This window comes from Neomonachus schauinslandi, chromosome 2, assembly GCF_002201575.2.
Source record: "Neomonachus schauinslandi chromosome 2, ASM220157v2, whole genome shotgun sequence".
NCBI lineage: Eukaryota > Metazoa > Chordata > Mammalia > Carnivora > Phocidae > Neomonachus > Neomonachus schauinslandi.
Genome location: NC_058404.1, coordinates 15,128,981 through 15,147,199, shown reverse-complemented (window position 1 = coordinate 15,147,199; position 18,219 = coordinate 15,128,981). Strand labels below are relative to the sequence as shown.

The 18,219-nt window shown below is 45.0% G+C and overlaps 1 protein-coding gene across 1 annotated transcript in view; it reads right to left on the bottom strand.

Moving 5' to 3' along the window:
- The window catches only part of STOX2 (storkhead box 2), a 100,279-nt gene that overhangs the window by 16,276 nt on the left and 65,784 nt on the right, over window positions 1-18,219 (bottom strand). The gene's annotated exons all lie outside the window — the stretch shown is intronic.

Genomic DNA, 18,219 nt, shown 5'->3' with positions numbered 1-18,219 from the left:
CAGGTGGGCAGGGACAACCGTGAGGAAAGAGCTGAGCGCCCGCGGCCTTCATCCTAGGAGGGATGGTGAGCCACCGAAGGCGTTTCAGGGATGACGAAGTCAGATGTGAATTTCAGCAAGAGGAGGGACTGGAGGGAGCAGCAGAGAGGAGACGGCCACCCACAAGGGACTGTGGCCGCCTGCACAGGTCTGCAACTAAAGGAACCAATGGAGGCAGGGGGTGGGCTGAAGGCCCAGCAGCGAGGGGGGTTGCTGACAAAGGCTCGTGAAGAGTGTTGGCATGCAGGGTGTCTGTCTTCCTTTCTGTGATCTTCATGTCACGGTGTGGCGGTTTGCAAGTTATGTTCCCAGGACTCCTAGAATTCCCTGGAAAGACTTCTGGGGTGGGCGTGGGCGTGGGCGTGGGCGTGGGGGGACCCAGCAGAGGGAGAGGCTGAAAGAGCAGGGAAGTCTGACCCTGTCCCCTGGGTGCCACCTGTTTCGTACATGGGGGCTCTATAAGGTTTCGCTTGAGAAAAGGCCCTACAGAAAGAGGGTGAAGTTTTCAACAGAGCAAATACCTGTGAGCTTCGGAGCTTATTTCCCACACGTATTTACATAACGTCTCTCTTTTTGTTTCCTAAGCATGATTTCTCTGTCGTAGTAAACTACCGTGGCTGGCCAGATCCCAGACTCGGGTCAGCCTGTGGCCAGAGCAGCACCCTCCTGGGATGGTGTCAGGGTGCTCTGGGGTGGCCCAGCCTCCTCACTGTCGGGGCACTTAAAACTGTGCCCAGCCACGATCCCTGGTTGGCTGGGAGCCCAGAGGCCCTTGGAGAAAGAACCTGAATGTGCTTTGATGGACTAGATGGGAAAAGGTTTCATGAATGAAACCAGGCCAACAGGGCCTGGGAATGAAAACCACCAGGGGAGGGTTAAGTCTAACAGACGTGTGGATGAAGCAGCAAGACCCCAGGGTCAAAGGTTGGAGCCCTACATCTCCCACCAAACCAGCTCAGTTCAGTGCTTCCCTCTCTCCTGCCTCACTCCGAGCTCCATTCTCTGCAAGATGGGGGTGAGAAGAGTAATTTTCCCAGTCGTCAGAGGGAGCGGGGAGGACCCAAACCCAGAACAAGAGAAGAACAGCAAAAGGCAGGAACTGACCTTACTGAGAACCCACGAACTTTGGGGGCCTATGGGTTAGAAATATCATAAAGAGAGGCCTCTTGCAAACATCTGGTGGGGCAGCAGTGGGTAGAAATGAGAACACAGAATTTTGGTTGTCATTGGGGATCTGAGTTTCATTCGCTGGCTGATAAATCTCAGTTCATATTGGTGACTCAAAAATGACAGAATTATGTGGGCTGGGACCATCTCAGTGGGCAAGTGCACTAACTGCCTAGCATACTGTGTATCTTTTTTAAACCTGCTGTGGCCTCAATTAAAACAAAACCTAATGCTAAAGCCTGTGGTGGTGGTGAGGTGCAGTGCGGGTGGGACTTTGGAGCTGTCCCTGTTCAAATCTCTCCTCCCCACCGTGGGCCCCGTAGCTCAGCCGCGGCCATTGGAAAGATCTTCTCTGGAAATCCCTCCCTCTCCCTCCACCTTCTAAGGAGAGGATGGGAACACTGAGGCTAGGTTCTTGAAGAGTTGCCAGGTTAGCCACATGGACCTCAAAGTCACCTGGGATGATTTTAAAAATGAGATGAAAAGGCAGCTAGGGCCAGCGGGCCCCAGGAGAGATCAAAGCAGATTCCAGCACCTTTGGACCCGTGTGCCAAATCTCAGAACACCTTCTGAGATTTGCCTACCATGATGAAGGACTTCTCAGAAGCCCAAGGATGCAAAACCACTAAATGTGATTCTTTTTTAAATGCAGGTCTACTTTTGAATTTTGTATAGGTTCCGGGGAACTTACGCGCTCTGTGGAAAAGCAAAGACCGTTAGCAAAACTAACCACTGCAGTTTAGGCCACGCTTGTCCTTACGCTTCCAGTGGAAATTATGTGTTGAGCTGAACTGCCATCTTCTAAGTTAATTTCTTTACATTCATCGCTGCCAACTACAAAAGCCAGCATGCTTCGAGTGTGTCTGAATTGCATTTGCTTTGGAAAAGCTCAGTTTCGCTCTAATAGTAAATATGTGCAATAACTTTTTTTTTTAAAGATTTTATTTATTTATTTGAGAGAGAGAGACTGAGAGAGAGAGCACATCAGAGGGGGGAGGGTCGGGAGGGTCAGAGGGAGAAGCAGACTCCCCGCCGAGCAGGGAGCCTGATGCGGGACTCGATCCAGGGACTCCAGGATCATGACCTGAGCCGAAGGCAGTCGCTTAACTGACTGAGCCACCCAGGCGCCCTGTGCAATAACTTTTAACTCAGGATCTAGAACGGAATGGAATCTGGATGCTCTAAGTGACTCTCTTGTCCTCTCATTTTTATACCGCACTAAGATAAATTATTTCCCACTCACTTCTGGTCCCCAACCCCATCGGCAATCCTTGTCTGTGCTATGCCCGGATGCTCCCTGGACGGGCTCCTCTGCTCCATCTCCAGTGTTACCCCTCCCGCAAAGCACTGCCCTCTCCCCTGGGCCACTGGACTGGCTTGATGACGGTCAGCTTTTCCTTCTCCACTGAGCAGCCAGGTCTTAGAAAAACAGAAAATTCGCCACCTCCCTGCATAAAGTCCTACCGTGACAGCCCACTGCACCCAGAAAGAGAGCGGAATGCTTCACCAGGCCTGCGGTAGCCCACAGGGTCTGGGTCTGGGCTGTCCAGCCACCTCTGGGACCAACACCCTACTGCTCCCCACCCCTCCCTCTTCCACATTCACAACTTCCTCTGTTCTTTGAACATGACAAGCTTTTTCTCAACTCAGGGCCTCTGCATTTGTTGAGCTTCTGGGAGGCTCCTTGCACAGACCTTTGCTGGAGTGGCTTCTCCTTTGGGTCTCAGTTTAATCAGGGAGCCCTGTCCTGACTACCTGATCCAATGCTGTTCCCACGTTACAGGGGACACTCTCTCATGTTACCCGAGTATATGTGATGTATAGAAAATACATATCTGGTCTTTATCCCCATTCCCTCCTCCTAAAACCTGTGGAGTTTCCTAAGTGATGAGAGAGAGAAGCTCTCTTGTGTTATGTCAATAAGGTGCTTTTGGACCTGAAGCGAAGGATGGGGGCTAGAGGCCAGGAGAACTCACCCTGTGATTATAGGGTTGGAACTTGCAGTCCTATTCCCCAACCTCTGGGAAGGTTGAATCAGTCACCAATGGCCAATGATTTAACTGATTATGTTTCTGTAATGAAGCCTCCATGAAACCCCAAAGGATGGCGTTCAGAGAGCTTCCAGGTTGGTGAACACATGGGTATTTGGGGAAGAGCGGCGCGCTCAGAGAGAGCATGGAAGCTCTGAATCCCTTCCCTGTACTTCACCCCACACAGCTTTTCCACGTGGCCGTTCTGAGCTGTATCCTTGGATAAGAAACAGGCACTCTAATCAGTAAAAAAGCTCCTCTGAGGGGCGCCTGGGTGGCTCAGTCGCTAAGTGTCTGCCTTCAGCTCAGGTCATGATCCCAGGGTTCTGGGATCGAGCCCCACATCGGGCTCCCTGCTCTGCAGGGAAGCCTGCTTCTCCCTCTCCCACTCCCCCTGCTTGTGTTCCTGCTCTTGCTATATCTCGCTCTGTCAAATAAATAAATAAAATCTTTTTTAAAAAAAGCTTCTCTGAGTTCTATGAGCTGCTCTAGCAGGTTGAGTCCAAGGAGGGGGTCATGGAAACCTCTCAATTTATAGCCAGTCCGTTCAGAAGCACAGGGGACAACCTGGGCTTTCCATTGGCTTGGAAGGGGGGCAGTCTTCTAGGAGTGAGCCAACTTGTAGCTACTTTGTGCCTAAAAAATTTTTTTCTGAGCCGCTATAACTCATATTGTTCTAAAAAGAAAGAGTAAATAGTTTTATGTCAGCTTTATTTTCTTACAAACTTCGATTTAAGTACAGTCCTCAGGGAACATTTGTCAAATCCAAAATAATTCAGATAAAACCTGTGGGATCTGCTGCTCTTTCCAGGTAGACAGTATCAGAAATCAGCCCAGTTGTAGGCTGGTGCTAGAGAAGTGCTTGGTGGTGTGGAAAAACCACACACACCCCTGACTTGGTACCAGAATCTAAGCAAGCTACTGTCCTCACTCTCTGAATGTGTGCGTGTGTGCACACGCATGTGTGTGTGTGTGTCTGTGTGTGTACTGGTTTACTGTCTGCCTCACCCACCTGACTATAAGCTCTGCAAAAGAAGAACACATGAATGCTATATTCCGACTACATTCCCAGTGCCTAGAATCATGCAGAGGTTACACGAGATACTCAGTAAATGTTTGCTGAATGAAAGAATGAATGAATGAATGTCCATTTATAACACTGTAATCCTAGGAATTTCCCAGGGTATTTTAAGGATTGTGACTTCCCTCACGCATTTTTGCTAAATAATTGCGAAAGAAACAAACAAAATCACAAGAGACCAAATATACTCAGCCAGGCAATTTCTAAGACCCCTTCTCTTAGTTTCACCAACAATGTGCACCAAAACACAGCAGTTGCCACAGAAAAATAATTATATATTAAGTGAGGATCAGGACATGCATTTAAGATCTATATTAAAGGAATCATAGATATCTCTTAATACAACACAACACATTATTCAAGTTTACCATGATTTTCTATGGATCTTTTATATAAGATCTGCTTAATGAGCCAGCTAGTCACTCTTAAAATACTAGAAAATTCGGGGCATCTGGATGGCTCAGTCAGTTAAGCGTCTGACTCTTGATTTCAGCTCAGGTCATGATCTCGGGGTCGTGAGGGTGAGCCCTGTGTTGGGCTCCGTGCTCAGCGAGCAGTCTGCTTGAGGATTCTCTCCCTCCCTCTTCCTCTGCCGCTCCCCCCACTCACATACTCTCTCGGTCTCTCTCTCTCTCTCAAAATAAATAAAATCTTTAAAAAAAAAATACCAGAAAGTTCTTCCAACAACTGGACCACATTTAACGGTCAAAGAAGAAAACAAGGGAATGTAAATACTGCTAAATCATCATTGGGCACCATAATCTACAGATTATGTATAAACTATGTTGTTTATAAACTACGAATGGTTACTTGTCTGTAATTTATGGGATGGATTTTTCTATTGTCAGAATGAGTTCTGAACACATTCATAAAGACAACTCATAGCTACTTTGCAGGCTAACAAATTTTTTTCTGGACCGTCACAATTCTGTCCTGTTGTTCTAAAAAGAAGGGGGTAAATAGGTTTTATTTCAGCTTTATTTTCTTACAAACATCCATTTAAGTACAGTCCTCAGGGAGCATGTGTCAAATCCAAAATAGTTCAGACAAAACCAAGCACAGTGCCCTGGACAGAGTAAGCATTCCATAAATTTCTGGTAAGTACATTTAAAATCTGAGAAGACATGACAAGATTCCAGTTGTGCGCACACCTTCTTGATTTTAAGAGCATTTACCATTAAAGTCAAAATGCCTCAGCGAATATTGGGACGTTGCTCTTATTTGAGGTACTGGTCAGCTGAGAAGCATGAGGGCAGAGGAAAGCGCCCCAGGGCCACGCGGGGAGGAGCGCGGGGAGTCCGACCGGTGTTGGAGAGCGCGCATGCGCACGCGGGCAGGAAGCAGCGCAGCCTGGGGGAGCTGGGCACACCTGGGCACAGCTGGAGCATGCTGCGGGTGGGATGGCGAGAAAAACAGGAGCCAGGTAGATCCTGGGCTGACTGGAGGCCTAGATCGCGTTCTTGATGCTGATAGGGCACCTTTGCGTATGTTTGTTCAGAGGAATTACGTGACATGTTGGTGGTAGAAAATCATTCTTATGCAACAAACCCCCGTTGTGGGAAACAAACCCCCGCAACGATGACAACCGCCCGGGCAGCTGACAAGGAGGGTCTGGGACGACAGGCAGAAACCATGCACACGCCGACTTTCTCTAGCCTGTACCGTCTGCCACTACTTATTTCCACCTCGGAAATCTCTTCATCACGAACATACATTTTTACTATTGAAACCAGCCCCCCCCCCTTCCCTTCCAACTTTTGGCCAGTTCCTTTAGTTGGAATTATTTCAAAAAAATTCTGCCTCACATAATTCATCCTTTCAAGAAATACATTTGAAAGCCTGTTATATATTCAATACCTTTAGGCACTCACATTGCAAAATGGGTCCTATCTTGGTTCTATTTGTGTGCCAAAAAAAAAAAAAAGGTACTGTAATAAAGCTCTGTTCTTTATAAATGCCAATTTTTTTTCAGTCATTAATTTAGGTTCTCTGTACTCTCCAACTTCTGCATCTGAGGGAGGGCAACACAGCTCCTAAGAAGACATGACTTTCAAGACAATTCACATCCATCTCTTCCCAGATGATATCTGCACCTTTCCAAAAGATACCTCGCTAGAAAAGCAAACATAAATCTATTTCCTTCCATCTTAAAGTACCCATTTTCATACAACTCTATAAGAAAAGGACAGCCAAGATTTTTCCAGAGAACTACATCATAATAAACTACACCCTTGAAAGGACCCAGAAGCCCATCTCTCATCTTAGCCTTCTTTAAATAATCTATTTTTTTTCAACCACCAGCATTATGTTTAAATTATCCTGTTTTCCTGTTTATTTTTAAACACTAGTTTCCGCTGTATCAATTTAATCTGTATTCTGGATTAAAGTGACCTTTGACCCTAATGAAGTTTATGAATCAAACCAACCTACTTACCAACGCAGTTCTGAAATTGTACTAATTTATAATCAGGAAATTCCCAACACATAAAGGCATTCAGGAGATATTTTGGTAAGTGCCCACCCAGTCTCTCATAACAAAACACAATTACCACTCTGCGTCTGTTTCCTCATCTGTAAAATGAGGGTTTGGAAATGATGTCAAAGATTCCTTCAGGCTCTCAATGATTCTATGATTCCGTATCAATGCAGCAGAATTCTGGCATAAAAGCATAATACAGTACTCATGTGTAGCTCTATTTCCATCTTGCTGGAGAAACTATTTTAATACTCAATCCAATCTGAAAAAAGTAGGCTTTAATTTTAAAAAGAATGGCAACATATATTGGCCATTCATCTCGTCCCTTGTAATAAAGACCTCATCATTTGCTCCTTCTAACTCGAAGTCTTGCTCAGCTTCACTCCTCAGGACTAAAGTGTGCCTGTTTTTGTTCTCCGTGTTGCCAAAATTAACACTAAAGTTAAAATTATAGATGCCAATAAAATTACCACATGCAGTAGATACTGTGACTCATAAAAATGGTCAAACATGCCTATAAAATGCAGAGTGGGCACAGCAGCAATACACTGTGTTCCCTTCCGTAAACTATTCACAGGACTCCTGACATGCCAAGTTTTATCTGAAACACCCTTGAGCCTGGGGAAATCATAAGCTCTCTGAGGTTAAGTGAGCAATGTCTCTGATGCAGCACATCAGACAGACCCTTGGTTTTACAATGTAGTTCAATGTATTAGCCCCAATTTTATGTATAAATGGTGCTTGGTTCTTTTAACAGATGGTCTACTACAATATTTTTTAAGAAGCTGCTCTAGAAGAACACATATTCCCCTCCCATATCCTCTCCAGCAGACAGCAACCCCCTTGCAGGAGGGCAGAGCATACAGCTCCCATTAACTCACATGCTGCGACATTTTAAACAGCTTTCTCTCGAAACCAAATTGCTATCCTTGACTTTCAAATGTTTGTATTTGAAATCTCAAAGGAAAGTGGCATTGAAAAAGGCCCCTTTACCAGTTTACTCTACGTTTGGTTTAAATGCCACTGATTTCAGAAATTTAAGCCTGAGCCTTCACTGCAATCGTTGATGGCAGTTAAGGATGACATTTTTTTTTTTTTAAGAAAAGGAATTTTAGAACATTTAGAAATTCTACAACAGCTTTTCTAAAGTTACCTGGTGCTTTATTTCAATACGTGATGCGTCTCTTAAAGAAGGTCTAATTCCTAAGCTATCATAGGAATAAATTGTCTTAATTCAAAAAAGAAATGTAAGTGAGTGGCTCCCATTAGTAATACCAAAGTTAATGGTGTCCATCACCTATGACTTTACTAAGAAACTTCACATGAGAGTACACAAGAGCAATCATGGTGGCCTATGGTACCCACGCACGCATGTGCGTGCACACAAATGGGTTAAGGTCCATCACATCCCCTGAATCTTCCTGCTTAGCAGTCTAATGCATAGACATGCAGCTACTAGGTGTAATGATAAATCAATCAGTTCACGGGTTTATAGAAGAAGCCCATTACGTTCCTCACTTTACAAGCTTTCATTAGTCATATTAGTTATCGCTCTCATTCTTGAGATTTGACTACTGATAAAAACTCATCGCAGGAAAAGCAGAGATGGGCAAGCCAGAAAGGGTAGAGAATGAGGCGGAGGGGGGTGACCAATGGACAGTGACGGCTGAGAACCTCCTACTAGGGGACCGCTGTCACCATCACCAGGGATGACCACGACAGCTTTGTAATCATAAGCAGCTAATGCTACTGGACCATTCTGCTCTTGCAATAGATTTGTAGCTGAAAAGTTAGGGTGGAAATATGAGCCATCAGGCCAATCATATGCTTCAGTAATTCAAACCTTTGCTCAGGCTCCACATTATCACCCAAGTGCAGTGTATGTTGGGCACTACGGAATAAATCCTAGCAGTGTGCGATTCATAAGCAGGCACTCAAATGTTTGTTGAATACCTCGATACTGCACATACAGACACAGTGAGGTAAGACCCACCTAACTGCCAGACGTTTCCATCACTGACTGCCCCTTTGCTCTCTAGACGCTCATCCAGGGCTAAGTTACAGCCATTTACCACCAGGGATAAAACCATGATGACATGCTAATCCTAGTTGACAACAATTAATAAGACCTCTCAAAGGTCCCGCGATCCTGTGAGGCACCCGGCCAACAGGAGTCCTGTGGAATACAGCGTGTCCTCCTCTTCGCTAGAAGTGCATCACGCAAGACAGAATCGACATGCCTCTTTTAAGCTACCATGTACTTCTCTTCCATCTCCATCCTGTACCGCAACCCAGCCTAACACCAGAGCCATATGAGATGCTCCAATTTCCACCGACGATATCTCTCAACGACAATTTAATACATCAGTCTGACATCCCCAGGGTCATTCCCTTCCACTGTTTATAAGTTAGAATCGCCACAGCTGTTCTCAGCCTCGGTACTCCCTGCTTCACCCCTTCAGGTAAGGCAACCACACTGTGACTGATTTCTCTACAATGCAGTTATACCAGAACAAGAAGGCCGAATTAAATACAGTTCAAATATATATAAATGCTGACAGTTCCCAAATTACGGCAAAATTATACTGAATGACTGTTACCAACTCCCCAACAACTGAACACTCTAGCAACCCTTTCAACGGCCACGGAGGCTATTATGGAAGAACACGTTAGAGTCTACTGGGATGAAAACTTGCAGAGGCCAGAGGGCACCCACAGAGAACACTCCCAACTACCTGCGCCAATAAGGAACCTTTCTCTCCAAAGTCCGGCATCACAAGACAGGGGTCGACCAACACTGTAGGTTCAGAGCCCAGGTCTGCTCCTCATTAGCTGTAGGATTTGGAGCAAATTATTTAATTTGGGGGGGGGGGTCGTGATTTCTCCTTCAGTAAAGGGCACAAAGTAATGTTCCCTTTACAGAGCTGAGGGGATTAAAGGAGGTAGGGATGTTGAATGCTTACACTGTCCCTGGGACCAAAAAATATCTGACAAATAGTAATAGTATTACAATTACCTTCCCTGAGCCTATTTAAATTTATTCATTTTACTCTTTCATGGTGTTTGAATTTCTACCAGTAGGAAAATCATTTGGACCTAAAAAGAAACCTTTTTTTTTTTTTAAACAAAACTGAGACATCTGAGAGAAGGCCAGGAGGACAACAGTCTTTGTTACACTAATGTGAATTAATTAATCAGACTGCTCACCTCTAGATTTTTAATGTGAGCATGAGCACTGAGCAAACGGAAGGGTTTGACTGGGAAGCAGAAAAGTTAAGATATATATATATAATATATAACTTAATATGTCACACTCGCTTGACACATATATATATATGTAAACATATAGTATTCAGCATGTATTACTGGGCTGGGGGAGAACGGTCTGAAAGCAAATGGGAAGCATGCATTACCCAGGGACTTTGGAGAGGAGAGCACCAGAAGATGGGAAATTGTAGGAGTAGACAGTTACAAGGACACCAAAGAAAGTGGGCCTATTTCAAAAGTTTGGCTGGGCCAATCTCTTACCCGAGAAAGGAAACTCAGCACTTGAGTATGCGCACCCTTAGTACTAAAGACCAGGGACACTAGGAGCTACATAAACTTTGACAGAACCATGATGGTCATCCCTTGTAAGGAACATGTCCTGTGGGACTCAAGACAGTCACTTTCACATAAATATTCAGAATTTAGCATACCCCTTACCTACAGATGGCTTGTCCTATAATATTCTTCCTAATCGAGTAAACCATATCAATGCCCACACGTAAGGGCCTCATCTTCACATTTGTTCTGAACAGTAACAACCCTTTACAAGCAGCATGCAGTGTCATCTGTAATCTTATCTCAAGGTAAGACCAATCATCATTTCTAGAGTCTGAACTCCCGACATCTACCCTACATTAATCTACCCTGGGAAGACTCTTAAAATGAACAAAACAGTTCATTCTTACCCTCTATGACAAATGAATGCTTTTTATTTTTTTTTATTTATTTATTTTTAAAGATTTTATTTATTTATTTGAGAGAGAGAGCATGAGAGAGGAGAGGGTCAGAGGGAGAAGGAGACCCCCCGCTGAGCAGGGAGCCCGATGCGGGACTCGATCCCGGGACTCCAGGATCATGACCTGAGCCGAAGGCAGTCGCTTAACCAACTGAGCCACCCAGGCGCCCCAAATGAATGCTTTTTAAACGGCCACTCTTCATAATCAACTATTTCTTGAGTGGTTTCCATGTGTAGGGAACTACTAGGAGATGTGAATTGTGGAAAAAGGCATAAATCTTGATCCTTGCCTTCAATGAGCTTATGATTTAGGGGGGAAACATGATATAAATGTGTGAAAATATAAGCAATTCTAACATATTCAAATTACCGTTTACAACATCCTTAGAAGAGATACAAGAAAATACATGAATGACTAGCAAATTAACTCCCACAACAGGAATTTATTAATATATAATTATACCCATCTCTCCATGGAGAGAAATAGTAATTCTCCAACAGCATTAAGAAATGACCTCCTGTTGAGTAATCAGGGAAAGCTTTACGGGAGAGGGAGACTTTGAATAGGGTCTTTAAAGATGAATGGAATTGATGGATGTGGGGACCTTATATAATTACTGTATATTCTCAACATACTATGATGTCACCAAGCATCCTTCAAAACTGACTCAACACCCTCCACTTTGAAGATGCAAAGCGCTATCACAAAGAAGAGACATCTTTGACAGTGAAGAGAGGAAGCATGCTTTCTTCCCCTCTGCAAAAGGGTGAGCTATGGGGATGGATATGAAAGCAAAGAGAAAAGAGATATTCAAGAAACCGATCCAATATATAGTTTGCATTTTAAAATGTTCTAATTATTATTACAAATGACATAAGGGATTTAGGACTCTCAGAAATATCTTTAATGACAAAGAGTTGCAAAACCTATAAATTTGATGGGATGGTAAAACCATGCTTTTGGATGTGCGAAGTTTCATTCTGGAAACACAGTGTAACGGACTTTGGAGGACCCCATTTTGCCATCTCACTATTGAAAAAGAGAAAGCTCTTGTGTGAAGAGCCCATGGATTGTTGTAAAAAAACAGCTATGTAATAATTTGACTCCTAAAGCAGACTCAGAAGAAATATGCTTGCTTCCGTCATAGCAACCTCAATCTGATGTTAGTGTTGGAAACAGTCCCTGAGCATATGAATCAGGAGCACTTTGATTTTAGTGCACTGCATGTAGGTTAACGGGCCAAATAACACGCCAAATTTCAGGGACTATATTAATTGAGAAGAAAAGATGTCCAATAGTATTTACCGAACGCCTCCATCCGAACAGTGGAAGAGATACTACGGCTGATGGAAATCTGGAGCAGTACAATTCTTCCCTATTTACAGATCCTACAGGCTGTCTGACTTTTCAGTTCTGACGTGACTGAGGATGAATCACGCATCTGGTGGGCAGCCTACATGAGGCGCTTCTGCTGCCTCCAGTGGAGGCTGCACGGGGTCCTAACAGGAAGACCGCCTCTCAAAGGACAGCGCACCCTTATCAGAGCGGGTCTAGATATTTTACCATATTGCTTCGCACACAACAACTCTTGAAAGAAAAGAAGGGGAAACCTACCTGACCCTTTCTGGACTGGCTCCATCCCCCAGGTAGCTTTGATGCTAAAGCCTGGTGCATGCTAGGGGGTTGCATCCAGGCACAAGAAGGAGCCAGTAACAGAAACGGACATCCTAGAATCTGGAATAAGAAGAAAGAGTAAACCTTCGAGTCATAATAGCCTCAATGAGCATTTCAGATGGGCTACTGAGGGTACGTGGAACACAACAGGAATCTGGTACTTTACCTTCGTAGATCTACTTTTTAAAAATGAGTTGCAGAACTCTCAGCTCTTCTTACCTCGAGATACTGGTTCAAGTTCGGTTCAAAAGCTGGCAAAAAAGCACCTTAAAAAAAGGCTCTGTGAATGTACTTTGCTGGTGAACAATTTTAGGAGAAAAAAATAATCCTCTTTACCATTCTTTCATCCTATTTGCATGGAACAGCTGGGATCTGTCCCATGCCTATCCCATACATCAGAACCACTTGCACTGAGCCAGCATCCCGCTGCAGTGCCTCGGGAATCTGCAATGTCACTTGGCTCCTGCCTTGTTCTCTGCAAAGTGAAGTCATAGGGATGGATCAGCCAACCTGACTTCTCACTACCCTGCCCAGAATCCTTTGTGAACTGAAATGAGTCATCGCTCCAAGAAAAGCTACAGCCTCTGGTTGTCTGTGCAGGTTCCTTTGTCTGTGCAGTGCGGAGACTCCGGGCTGGGATTGTACCCCAGGTCCCAGGGGCTGCGAGGGGTACATCCTCCTCTCTGAAGGGGCCCAGGTCCCCTCCCGTGCATTAAGCGCCAACTCAGATTTTTTTTTTCATCATTAAAACAGCACAAAGGGCACATACTTCTGGATGCTCGAAGGAAACACACACACACACACACACACACACATTAAAATGGATCTAGCGTCGTATACTCACCAATCTGTCATTATAAACCTGACCCATTCTCTCTCCCTCTCTCTCCCTCTCTCTCTTTTTTTTTTTTAAGGCTGGCTTTTCATGGTGATGAAGGACGAATCTCCCTCCTGTGTGTAACAGGCGGTTCTACTGTACACCGGATCAAAGTTTAGCTGCAGTGAGCTATTTGTCATGAATTCCAGTCGCCGCGCAAGCCCTTGCAAGCCCGGCTCTCCTCGTTGCCGCACAGCCGGCAGGCTTGCAGCAAAGGCGGCCCCGCGGTTCCGCAGCTCGCCGCCCCTGCCGCCGCCGCCGCCGCCGCCGCCCAGAGAGGCGGTGTTGGGAATGAGGTCACTGTGTCAGGAACTCTGCTCGCAGCGTGAGCCTCTCTGCAGCTTGCAACACCTCTGAAACTGCACCGAGCGGTACGATTTTTTAGATCGCCGCTTCCTCTGCTTTTTTGGAAAACAAAAACAAAACCAAAAACAAACCTGTGTCTAAGATCAGTAAAGGCAAAAAAAAAAAAAAACAACCACAAAAAACCACAGAAAACCCCGATTGCATATTTGTGTGCAAACGTCTGTTTCACGGGGCTGTTGGTGCTGCAGCGCGCTCCTCATTAGCCCTGCACCGACTAACTCGTGTGCACACACACGTGTGCGCGTCGTATTTATAGACACGCATACACACAGAGCCATAGAGAAAATGATTCATCTCTATTTAGAGTACAAGACACCACATATAAACATCTCGAGGGGAAAAGCGGGGTGGGAGTTTGGCAGAGGGGAGAGGAAGAGAGGAGTCTCAGCAATCAGTTGCAACCACAGAAAAATGGGAGTCTGGAGGAAAAGGATCATTAAGGAAGAAGTGAATTCCACTGTATTAGCAATGATGCGGCCCAAACTGCCCCCAAAGAAATAATACCAAAGCGGGTGCCTCTCACTGTCTGAACTCGGGAACCGAACAGATGCCAAGAAATTATCCAATATGCAGAAACCAAGTAGATTTGGGTGGCAGAGGGCTGTCTGTACAGCCAATTCCCCACATCCTCGTGAATACAGCAGCTAGTCTACCTTGAATATGAAGTGGAGGGTGCAGCCAGAGCTGGGAGTCCAGAGATGTAACGAATTTCTCAGACCATTCCAAGTCACTGAGGTAGAAGGATTCCCAGGCTCAAGTCCCACCACAATCAGATCCTCTCTTAACTTCTGTGATTTAGCCTGTCATCCACCTCTTGCCTCATCCAAGCCTGGGCACCCCCCCCCACCACCACTAGGCCAAGGCCCTCCCTCCCCGAGCTGAGTCCTGTGACCCCACACCGTGATTCCCATTCTGCCCTCGGAAAATAAAAAATGTATAAGCCTCTTCTGCCTGACAACTCATGCAGTATCTACAAATAAAAATCCCGTCCCTACATTCCAACTCATTTCTTCTCCCATTGCCTACAGTCTGGGACACTTTGTAAGTAGGCACATTATATGCTCATTTATTGACTGACTGATACACTTGGTCTTAACATTATTAAATAAAACATCTTCAACTCCTTCAACCATCTGACATTTTCCAAATCCTCTGCCCTCATGGTTTCCCTCCTTTGCTTCTGCTCTTTCATACCAGCTTCCCTCCTAAAATGCTGTACGAATAGCCGAGTACACTTTTGGCTGCATTCTCCCCTTGGCTCTACACCTCCCTTGTTCTGGACTCTATAGAGCCATGGCCTAAGCCTACAGTAGGCTTTTGGCTGAGTCACACCATCAACCCCCAGAGAACTTCTTCACATTAAGTGCTAGTAAATGAGGCCTCATTCATGCACTTTAAAAATCCTCATCAATAATGCCCTATACAGTTTCATCAGAAATAGTTTGGTCTTGATTTTCCTTCCTGATGGATGATTTCCCCTCATTTGATATGCCACCTAGATTCTCATCCATGACATAGACTGAGCCTGTGGCCCAGCACCAGGGCCTCCCACCAAGACTGCTCACCTTTACTCAACTCCCTTTGATTTTGGTTGTGTCTTTAGTTGTAAATCTACCAAATCCACCTGCTCTGGCTCATTCTTGTAGGGCACAGTCTGATCACTACAAGGTTAGAAAGTATGCCGAATAAACCCCTGCACTTTAAGAATACAATGATGTAACTATATAATAAATGTATTAAAAATTAAGATCTAAATAGAGATACCTTTAGCTCTGGCAAGGTAAGAGCCTCTGGGGAAGCTCTGGGCCATTGAACCACCTCTTGGTAGCTAAAATTTCAATTTTCCTCTATGATATAGAAAAGGTTAAATAAATGGATAAAGAAAAAAAATACCCAAAGAAAAAGGATGGAAAATTACAATAAAAATGTATTCAAACTTTCTAATATCCAAATATGTATGTTTCTATCTATACATGGGTCTCTTGTGCCCATATTAGAAACTCACCTAAGCTTTCCAAGGACCCAGTAAAGTAAGTACTGTTATTATCCCCATATTAAAAGGAGATTAACTGGGGCGCCTGAGTAGCTCAGTCAGGTAAGCCTCTGATGCCGGCTCAGGTCATGATCGCAGGGTCCTGGGATCGAGCCCCACTTTGGGCTCCCCACTCACCTGGGAGACTGCTTGTCCCTCTGCCCCTCCCACTGCCCATGCTCTCTTTCTCTCTCAAATAAATACATAACTAAAATCTTTAAAAAAGAGAGAGAGAGATTAACTGCTTTCCTCAAGTTCCACAGCTGCTAAGTGGCAGAAGCAAGATTTGAACCCAGGGCAAGAGGCCCCAGGGTCTGTGCTGGTTTTTTTCTTTTTTTAATGGACTTTATTATTTTTTTTTCTTTCAAAATTTTATTTAAATTCAAGTTAGTTCACATATAGTGTATTATTAGTTTCCAGGGTGAAATTTAGTGATTCTTCAGTTGCATATAACACCCAGGGCTCATTCCATCACCCAGTTACCCCATCCCCCCGCCCACCTCCCCTCCAGCAGCCCTCAATTTGTTTCCTAGAGTTAAGAGCCTGAGCTTTTAACCAACACATTTACTGCCTCTCAACTATTATAATAAAATTACCACTAGAAACAAAAATTAAAAAAAAAACACCTATACCTCAATTTTTACATTTAAATTGAAGGCAATTCACTTCATTAGTGCACGAGGCCAGGCCAGTGAGGTTAAGTTCACAGGCGGGGTCCCCTTCAGAGCAGTTGCCTTGCCCAGTTCTGCAACCAGTGGAGGGCTGCCCTCCCACCTCGCCCCGCTGCCAGTTACTCAGTGATGATGCAGAGGAGGGTACCTGATCAGCCACCACCATAACCGTAAGATCATTTTGCGGCCCTACTCATAGCACGGGGAGTTTTACGATGGACAACCATGAGCCTCAACTTGGAAATAAAGGCGAGAAAGGCACTCTGATGTTTTCCATGCCAGTCTGATGGGGAGATAAACTCAAGAATCAACTACAGACATTATTAGCAGCCCCCCTCCTCCTCCTGATGTCTCTTGTTCCTTTTAAGAACAGATTCGGTGTTGGGGGCGCCTGGGTGGCTCAGATGGTTAAGCATCTGCCTTCGGCTCAGGTCATGATCCCAGGGTCCTGGGATCGAGTCCCACATCGGGCTCCCCGCTCAGCGGGGAGCCTGCTTCTCCCTCTGACCCTCTCCCCTCTCATGCTGTTTCTCTCACACTCGCTCTCTAAAAAATAAATAAAATCTTTTTAAAAAAGAACAGATTCGGTGTTAACAGTAAAGGTTTACAAACATCCCGTAGACTATTGCAGAGGGGCTTTGCTCAGTTGAGAACGTGTGAGCAGAGGCTGTGTGTGGCCCTTGACTGGTTCCTTGGCAAAAGAGGTCACAGTAGCACCACCCCGTGACACAGTCACGCACCGTCCTATAGCATGCTTTGATGACCGGAGGGAGGAGCGCAGTTTGAGAGTAACAGTCTGAAGCCGAGCAACAAGTATCTCAAGTCAGTTAAAAATATTTACTGGGCGCTCAGGTACAAAGTCCTATTGTGAGTACAGAGATCCAGATGTGTTTCAATAGTGTACATAACGCAGGCTGTGTACACTGATACACACAAACATGGTCTCTACTCTCAAGGAGCTTGTAAGACACTTGAGGAGATATGATACTCACACATAAAAAGTGCAAAGAATACAAGACAGTGTCTGTCCAATAGGAGGAACAGGTAACAGGTGCCTCTGAGAATTCTGGAGTAAAACCCCTGGCCGAAGCAGTCAGGAGTGGCTTGAAGGAAAAGGCAAATCTGTCCTAAAATCTGGACTGGTGAGAGAGAAGAGAAAGGGCATACCATGCGTTAGAACGTGAGCTCTGTGAAGAGAGGGGTTTTTGCATGCCTTGTGTTTACAGATGTATTCCTGAGAAGCACCCAGCCAATGGTAGGCATGAAAGAAGTATGTGCTGAATGAATGAATGACCTGGAGAGAGCAAGTATGGAGGTACTGATGCAGGGAGTGGGGAAGCCTGCAGCAGAGGGTTCATACTGGAACACAGAGGAAGAGGAGGCTAAGGGGTGGCCTAAAATCAGATTAAGAATGGTCTCTAATAGATTAGAAAATGACCCAGGTTGTATTTACAATGCATTCCGCTTGGCATTAGTAAGTCTCCTCCTAAGAAGCACGACCCCTACATGAACCCCTCATTCTCCAAAAACAAGTATTTATAAGTCTATGGCAGCCCATTAGAGGGACGGTATGTTGACAGGATGACCAGACATTGCCTCCCCGGGGGGCTTCTCTGCACCCCCATCACCACACAGTCTGTGATACCAAGACTCTCTCTGCTTTGCAAGAACGTACCAATGGGAGAGAAAAAAAATCCTAGTCTGCAGCAGTATTCTACTAAACCAACCCTAATTCAATGTAGTTCAAGTCAACAAACATTTCTTAAATACAACATGTAAGACCCTGCTTGTTGCTGAAGTCA